This window comes from Cibotium barometz, chromosome 4 (assembly GCF_041138505.1).
Source record: "Cibotium barometz isolate CiBa-2024 chromosome 4, ASM4113850v1, whole genome shotgun sequence".
Lineage (NCBI taxonomy): Eukaryota > Viridiplantae > Streptophyta > Polypodiopsida > Cyatheales > Cibotiaceae > Cibotium > Cibotium barometz.
In genome coordinates this window covers 40,850,198-40,859,248 of record NC_141049.1, presented here as the reverse complement: position 1 = coordinate 40,859,248, position 9,051 = coordinate 40,850,198, and positions in this window count along the sequence as shown.

Sequence of the window (9,051 nt, the reverse complement as noted above, 5' to 3'; positions counted from 1 at the left end):
TCATTGTTACTGAAGATATTCTGACATCTTCCAGCTGCAGCAATTCTAGCATATTGTCTTCATATTCAATTGCCAGTTTGCAACATGCGTCTAGAGTGGTTGGTTGGGCTAGTACTATAATCATGCATCTTGTGGTCCATAACTCCTCTCCGAAAGCAAGGCAATAACTGATCGTCAATTAACCTCTCCCGTGGTTTGCACCTTGAATTTAAGTGCTTTAATTGATACACATAGTCTCTCATTGACTCCATTTCCTTTTGTTTGATATTGTGTAGCTGTGCCATAGGGCTCCATCTGTCACCACTTTTGGCAAAGCTGCGCACAAACACATTCTTGAGTTGTGTGAAGTTAACCTTATCCTCGGGTTTGAGGGTTCAAAACCACTGATGTGCTTTCCCTTCTAGGGTCAATGAGAAAGCATGAATCATTGTCACATCACTAACTGGCCTGCAAGTTTTGCATGTGGATTCAAAAATCTCTACATGTTGAATAGGATCCTCATCCCCAGAGAATTATTGGACAAGCTTAGAAATGATGTGTGGCTTCATCTGTGAGGGCTGGGATTCTAGAGCAGTGCCTAGTTCCCTGACCATTCCTCGACCCATTTCTGCGGGCCATATTCAATAGATATGTCCTTGTGGTTGCATTAAGATCAATGGTTGGATCCACCCTTGGTCATTGAGAAATTGCTCCCCCCCTACCTAGACCTCGTCCTCTTCCTTCGTTGGCTCTTCTAGGTATCTCCACTGCACCTTGGAATGGCTCATCATTAGTTGCCTCTATACGCCTTTGCAAAATTAAAAGTTCCATGTCCTGTAGGAATGTAGGATGATTGATCATCTCTACTTGATGTCCTTTTTGGTGTACAAACGGTCCTCCACTTCACCCACCGCTCTTGCTAGATTATCCTCTTCTTCTAGGGTTACAAACCCTTCCTCAGCTCTGGGCTCTTCCTTTATGGGTTCTAAGTTTGGAATTTCTCCCTTCTTCCCATGACTATTTCCAGCTCCTTACCCCATGATTGGAGTAAGTTTAAGCTTCCCATCTCCTTTTGTTCAACTCTTGCCCTTTGGGTATCGAGCTCTTGTTTTCTCAAGCTCAACTCTCATAAATAGATGTCGTTCCACCTCGATCCTTTTTAGATCTAACTCTAGTTCCTCTGAGGTTGGGAAGAATACTTGACCTATCCTAGCCGCACTTTCCATGTCCCATCTCATTCAGGGGGTACCGGTGTTTGATAGCCTCAAATTTGACATTTGCATGGGCACTTCTTGCCTTGGACCAAGCTGCTTTGATACCAAGTTGAGAATCATGGTATTCATGTGCAAGAGAGTGGTAAGTGGAAGCTATGGTAGTTTAAACATGAGGAATGCCATGGTTAATGAAAGTAGTTAACACTAATTATTATAATTGGGTAAGTGAGAGGTGTTAATCACATAAACATGACTTGGAGGATTAGTGAGCATTAGTGATAATGAGCTTCATACATTAATTTGTAGCCATACAATACACCTCGTCTCTCTCTCTCTCTCTCTCTCTCTCTCTCTCTCTCTCTCTCATCTTCACATGCCTTTGCATATAGCATTGCATGTCAGTTTATTTTCTACATTTGTATTTTTGTGTTTGCATGACATTGCCTACTCTTTATTATCCTTTTGCATGTATGTGCCATTACAATATATTGCATTACATGGCATGGCATGGCATTGCATTTGGATGTTATTACATGTGCATGTCATTGCATGGTACTTCTTGCCCTTTGCATAGTGTTACATGTTATTTGCATAGTGTTGCATGTCATTACATGTGATTTCATATGATTGTATGTCATTACATGTGATTTCATACGATTGTATGTCATTTGAAGCCTTTGTATGTGACCTTATATCATTGTTGCAAGTAAGTACAATTAATAAGGTGAATAATGTTGTATGTCATTGCATGCCTTTACATGTGATTGTATGTCATTGCATGCCTTTACATGTGATTGTATGTCATTTGAAGCCTTTACATGTGACCTTATATCATTGCATTCTAGAAAGGTTACAAATCAAACATTGTTTACAATTGATAACATACCATATGGGCTACTCTATTACTCCTCTCATTATAGGGGCTCCTCTGTCTCTTTGGCAATGTATTCGTAACTTCGCCAAGTGTTGATAGTACTTCTAATCTTCATATTCCACACATACAAATCTCCAAAATCAATAGGCTCATTCGCTATCATCTTGGTCCAAAGATTGCGGGCCTCTATCGTGATTCTAAGATGTTCTGCCGCATCTTCGCCCGTTTTCTTGCATAAATCTTTGCAAACCCTATCCAGGTTATCCTTCAGAGTATAGCTAGGGCCATTAGAAGAAGCCATTAGAGATCAACAAAGGTTAGTTAATGATGGTGAGGGTTGTAAGGAAGAGAACGATGGTGAGGGAGAGAAATACAATGAGAGGGAGCGGGAGGATTAGAGTAACATGGATCATATTTATAGATACACAAAACTAAAAGCAAAAAGATACTTTGCATGGCCATCCCCTAAATCTAGAAAAGTAGATGCATGGCTTTCCTCAATCATAGGTTTTTATGCTAGCCGACCAGTCCTTTCATGATGTATATAACTTTGTCCTTAGTCATGGGTTTTTATGCTAACCAACCAGCCCCTTCATGATGTATATAAGAACATGATTTTTGCCATTTAATTCATTCATCATTTTATGCTAAGTATTCAATCATTGATGGCTGCTCCAAGTCTATCCTCTCCTTCCACTTGTTTCCTTCAACCATTCTCTCATGTGGAGGCCCTAAGGTGCTCCTTGTTCTCCTAGAAGGGTTTTCCTAATGGTTAAGAGAATAGGGAGAATCAATGTGTTCAATGGCAAGGCCACTATATGAGCTTGTAGATAAGGTTGATTAGAGCTTAAGAACATAGTGATTGATGATAATTACAGTACTAATTAGAGATAGATTTGATGCATGTGAGTGGAAGAATGACACATTGGCTTTGATACCAAGTTGAGAATCATGGTATTCATGTGCAAGAGAGTGGTAAGTGGAAGCTATGGTAGTTTAAACATGAGGAATGCCATGGTTAATGAAAGTAGTTAACACTAATTATTATAATTGGGTAAGTGAGAGGTGTTATAATTGGGTAAGTGAGAGGTGTTAATCACATAAACATGACTTGGAGGATTAGTGAGCATTAGTGATAATGAGCTTCATACATTAATTTGTAGCCATACAATACACCTCGTCTCTCTCTCTCTCTCTCTCTCTCTCTCTCTCTCTCTCTCTCATCTTCACATGCCTTTGCATATAGCATTGCATGTCAGTTTATTTTCTACATTTGTATTTTTGTGTTTGCATGACATTGCCTGCTCTTTATTATCCTTTTGCATGTCAATGCATGTATGTGCCATTACAATATATTGCATTGCATGGCATGGCATGGCATTGCATTTGGATGTTATTACATGTGCATGTCATTGCATGGTACTTCTTGCCCTTTGCATAGTGTTACATGTTATTTGCATAGTGTTGCATGTCATTACATGTGATTGCATGTGATTCTATGTCATTTGCAGCCTTTGTATGTGACCTTATATCATTGTTGCAAGTGAGTACAATTAATAAGGTGAATAATGTTGTATGTCATTGCATGCCTTTACATGTGATTGTATGTCATTGCATGCCTTTACATGTGATTGTATGTCGTTTGAAGCCTTTACATGTGACCTTATATCATTGCATTCCAGAAAGGTTATTACATCATCCTCTCAGGCTAAAGACAACTATGTATGTCTTTAGCATAGTGTTGCATGTGATTGCATGTGATTGTATGTGATTGTATGTTATTGCATACAATCACATATGCTAAAGACAACTAAGTATGTCTTTAGCATAGTGATTGCATGTGATTGTATGTTATTTGAAGCCTTTGTATGTGACCTTATATCATTGCAAGTGAGTACAATTAATAAGGTGAATAATGTTGTATGTCATTGCATGCCTTTACATGTGATTGTATGTCATTTGAAGCCTTTACATGTGACCTTATATCATTGCATTCCAGAAAGGTTATTACATTATCCTCTCGGGCTAAAGACAACTGCATACTTATAAGGGCTACAACAATCAAACATTGTTTACAATTGATAACATACCATATGGGCTACTCTATTACTCCTCTCATTATAGGGGCTCCTCCGTCTCTTTGGCAATGTATTTGTAACTTCGCCAAGTGTTGATAGTACTTCTAATCTTCATATTCCACACATACAAATCTCCAAAATCAATAGGCTCATTCACTATCATCTTGGTCCAAAGATTGCGGGCCTCTATCGTGATTCTAAGATGTTCTGCCGCATCTTCGCCCGTTTTCTTGCATAAATCTTTGCAAACCCTATCCAGGTTATCCTTTAGAGTATAGCTAGGGCCATTAGAAGAAGCCATTAGAGATCAACAAAGGTTAGTTAATGATGGTGAGGGTTGTAAGGAAGAGAATGGTGGTGAGGGAGAGAAATACAATGAGAGGGAGAGGGAGAATTAGAGTAACAGGGATCATATTTATAGATACACAAAACTAAAAGCAAAAAGGTACTTTGCATGGCCATCCCCTAAATCTAGAAAAGTAGATGCATGGCTTTCCTCAATCATAGGTTTTTATGCTAGCCGACCAATCCTTTCATGATGTATATAACTTTGTCCTTAGTCATGGGTTTTTATGCTAACCAACCAGCCCCTTCATGATGTATATAAGAACATGATTTTTTCCATTTAATTCATTCATCATTTTATGCTAAGTATTCGATCATTGATGGCTGCTCCAAGTCTATCCTCTCCTTCCACTTGTTTCCTTCAACCATTCTCTCATGTGGAGGCCCTAAGGTGCTCCTTGTTCTCCTAGAAGGGTTTTCCTAATGGTTGAGAGAATAGGGAGAATCAACGTGTTCAATGGCAAGGCCACTATATGAGCTTGTAGATAAGGTTGATTAGAGCTTAAGAACATAGTGATTGATGATAATTACAGTACTAATTAGAGATAGATTTGATGCATGTGAGTGGAAGAATGACACATTGGCTTTGATACCAAGTTGAGAATCATGGTATTCATGTGCAAGAGAGTGGTAAGTGGAAGCTATGGTAGTTTAAACATGAGGAATGCCATGGTTAATGAAAGTAGTTAACACTAATTATTATAATTGGGTAAGTGAGAGGTGTTATAATTGGGTAAGTGAGAGGTGTTAATCACATAAACATGACTTGGAGGATTAGTGAGCATTAGTGATAATGAGCGTCATACATTAATTTGTAGCCATACAATACACCTCGTCTCTCTCTCTCTCTCTCTCTCTCTCTCTCATCTTCACATGCCTTTGCATATAGCATTGCATGTCAGTTTATTTTCTACATTTGTATTTTTGTGTTTGCATGACATTGCCTGCTCTTTATTATCCTTTTGCATGTCAATGCATGTATGTGCCATTACAATATATTGCATTGCATGGCATGGCATGGCATTGCATTTGAATGTTATTACATGTGCATGTCATTGCATGGTACTTCTTGCCCTTTGCATAGTGTTACATGTTATTTGCATAGTGTTGCATGTCATTACATGTGATTGCATGTGATTGTATGTCATTTGAAGCCTTTGTATGTGACCTTATATCATTGTTGCAAGTGAGTACAATTAATAAGGTGAATAATGTTGTATGTCATTGCATGCCTTTACATGTGATTGTATGTCATTGCATGCCTTTACATGTGATTGTATATCATTTGAAGCCTTTACATGTGACCTTATATCATTGCATTCCAGAAAGGTTATTACATCATCCTCTCAGGCTAAAGACAACTATCTATGTCTTTAGCATAGTGTTGCATGTGATTGCATGTGATTGTATGTTATTTGAAGCCTTTGTATGTGACCTTATATCATTGCAAGTGAGTACAATTAATAAGGTGAATATTGTTGTATGTCATTGCATGCCTTTACATGTGATTGTATGTCATTTGAAGCCTTTACATGTGACCTTATATCATTGCATTCCAGAAAGGTTATTACATCATCCTCTCGGGCTAAAGACAACTGCGTACTTATAAGGGCTACAACAATCAAACATTGTTTACAATTGATAACATACCATACGGGCTACTCTATTACTCCTCTCATTATAGGGGCTCCTCCGTCTCTTTGGCAATGTATTTGTAACTTCGCTAAGTGTTGATAGTACTTCTAATCTTCATATTCCACACATACAAATATCCAAAATCAATAGGCTCATTCGCTATCATCTTGGTCCAAAGATTGCGGGCCTCTATCGTGATTCTAAGATGTTATGCCGCATCTTCGCCCGTTTTCTTGCATAAATCTTTGCAAACCCTATCCAGGTTATCCTTTAGAGTATAGCTAGGGCCATTAGAAGAAGCCATTAGAGATCAACAAAGGTTAGTTAATTATGGTGAGGGTTGTAAGGAAGTTAACGATGGTGAGGGTTGTAAGGAAGAGAACGATGGTGAGGGAGAGAAATACAATGAGAGGGAGCGGGAGGATTAGAGTAACAGGGATCATATTTATAGATACACGAAACTAAAAGCAAAAAGGTACTTTGCATGGCCATCCCCTAAATTTAGAAAAGTAGATGCATGGCTTTCCTCAATCATAAGTTTTTATGCTAGCCGACCAGTCCTTTCATGATGTATATAACTTTGTCCTTAGTCATGGGTCTTTATGCTACCCAACCAGCCCCTTCATGATGTATATAAGAACATGATTTTTGCCATTTAATTCATTCATCATTTTATGCTAAGTATTCGATCATTGATGGCTGCTCCAAGTCTATCCTCTCCTTCCACTCAACCATTCTCTCATGTGGAGGCCCTAAGGTGCTCCTTGTTCTCCTAGAAGGGTTTTCCTAATGGTTGAGAGAATAGGGAGAATCAACGTGTTCAATGGCAAGGCCACTATATGAGCTTGTAGATAAGGTTGATTAGAGCTTAAGAACATAGTGATTGATGATAATTACAGTACTAATTAGAGATAGATTTGATGCATGTGAGTGGAAGAATGACACATTGGCTTTGATACCAAGTTGAAAATCGTGGTATTCATGTGCAAGAGAGTGGTAAGTGGAAGCTATGGTAGTTTAAACATGAGGATAGTGAGCATTAGTGATAATGAGCTTCATACATTAATTTGTAGCCACATTTGGATCACATGAGGTGTCCACATGTTACATGCCTCTATCCACTTTAATGCCACACATGATCTTGTTTTCCCATTCATTGTTCCTATCCACATGGTTCTCACATTCATTGTTCCTATCCACATGGTTCTCACATGACCTCAACAACCATATATGCTTTCTCATATCCTAAGGTTGCTACCCACACAAATCATAATGGAAATGTCATAAACTTGCATGGCTTGACATGCACACATACATTTTTGCACCACATTTTTAAGAGATGTGTGGGGTGTGAAGATTGGGGGGGAACCCTAACTATCTGTTGATGGGCAGAGCCATGGAACCCTTGCGCTCCATAAATCTCCCTAACTCAGCCTTTGGTAATTTTGAAATGTAGATGTATCCAAAGTTTCTTGGAAAAATAAAAAATAAAAAATAAAAATAAAAAAGTCCTTGAGAATCCAACCATGAGGCTGGCATTAGGCTTAATAATATAGTTCGAAAACAAAAGGAGTGTTTTTTTAAATATAAAATTTTAGTTCATCTCTCGCTCTGGCAAGTTCTTTTAAGACTAAGTATGGCCAAAAAGGGTAAGTTCGGCTTCACTCACTTCTAAGACTTTGTAAGTATGGCCAAAAAGGGCAAGTTTGGCTAAGGCCAACTTCACAAGCATCCATTTTTTAGAAGTCTCAAAATGACGGATAAGCATTTAATTAGAGCCTAATTTTTTTGAAATATTCTAAGGACTATGTGTTTGGTGGTGGGGACTTAGGAGAGTTCACTCTTTTGATACCCCTCATTTTAAATGCTTACATGGAAAATTCATTAGTAGTTAGTCATGCTAAGCAAGAATAGTATCCTCCTGCGTAAGACTTAACAAGTTTCTTTAACATTGAAGTGCAGAGATCAATAAATTATTTTCTCTAATTTGATTTAAATTAAAACTACCAATTTTAGTGAAAAGGGATTTAAAAAATATTTATGAACAAAAGATAGTTGTACCTTGTAGAAATGGGTTTGTAGGTGAACTCCTACGATAGATACCAATTTTAGTGAAAAGGGATTTAAAAAATATTTATGAACAATAGATAGTTGTACCTTGTAGAAATGGGTTTGTAGAGGTGAACTCCTACGATAGATATCTAGTTTGGACTCCTTCTTCCTCTAAAACTCTACAAATTTCTCTGCACATCCCCAGGCTTGTACAATCTCCAATAAATCATCTATTACACCTAAAATGATTGGTTTGACCGCCTTGGTAAACTATCCTTATTATTACACTGAAATCCAAGTAAAGTGCTCTCCTAGCCTTGATAAAAAAAACTCATGGATTTCTCATGAATGGGGGGGCATGGGGGCTTTTTTATACTTGAAAATGATAGATACATGCCTCTCATTCACTGGTAGTTCACTTAAGCATGTAGCCCACTATATCTCATGCGACTTCCCTTTAATCTTCATGCATCCATCCAGTTTGTCCATGCACTTAACCATCTTAAATACATATCCACACATACATCTAGTTAACTCCAACATCTATGCACAAGAAGAGTCATCTATTAGTTTACTATGCTTATCTCCACATTAATTACTATTTTCCTTCCAAAAATTAGCCCTAAGGTATTTTAACTCTCCTTTGAACCTTAATCTTTCACCCATTCAACCTTGAAAGTCAAAGAAGATGGGAACAAAATCATCCATCAGGTGTTCCTTGAAGATTTCTTACATGAGTTAGTTTAAGGTAGTAGGAGCATTTGTCAATCCAAAGGGCCATCACTGTAAACTCATAATGCCCATATCTAGTATTGAGGGACGTCTTTAGGATATCCCATTGCTTGATCCTAATTTGATAATACGTCGATTTCAA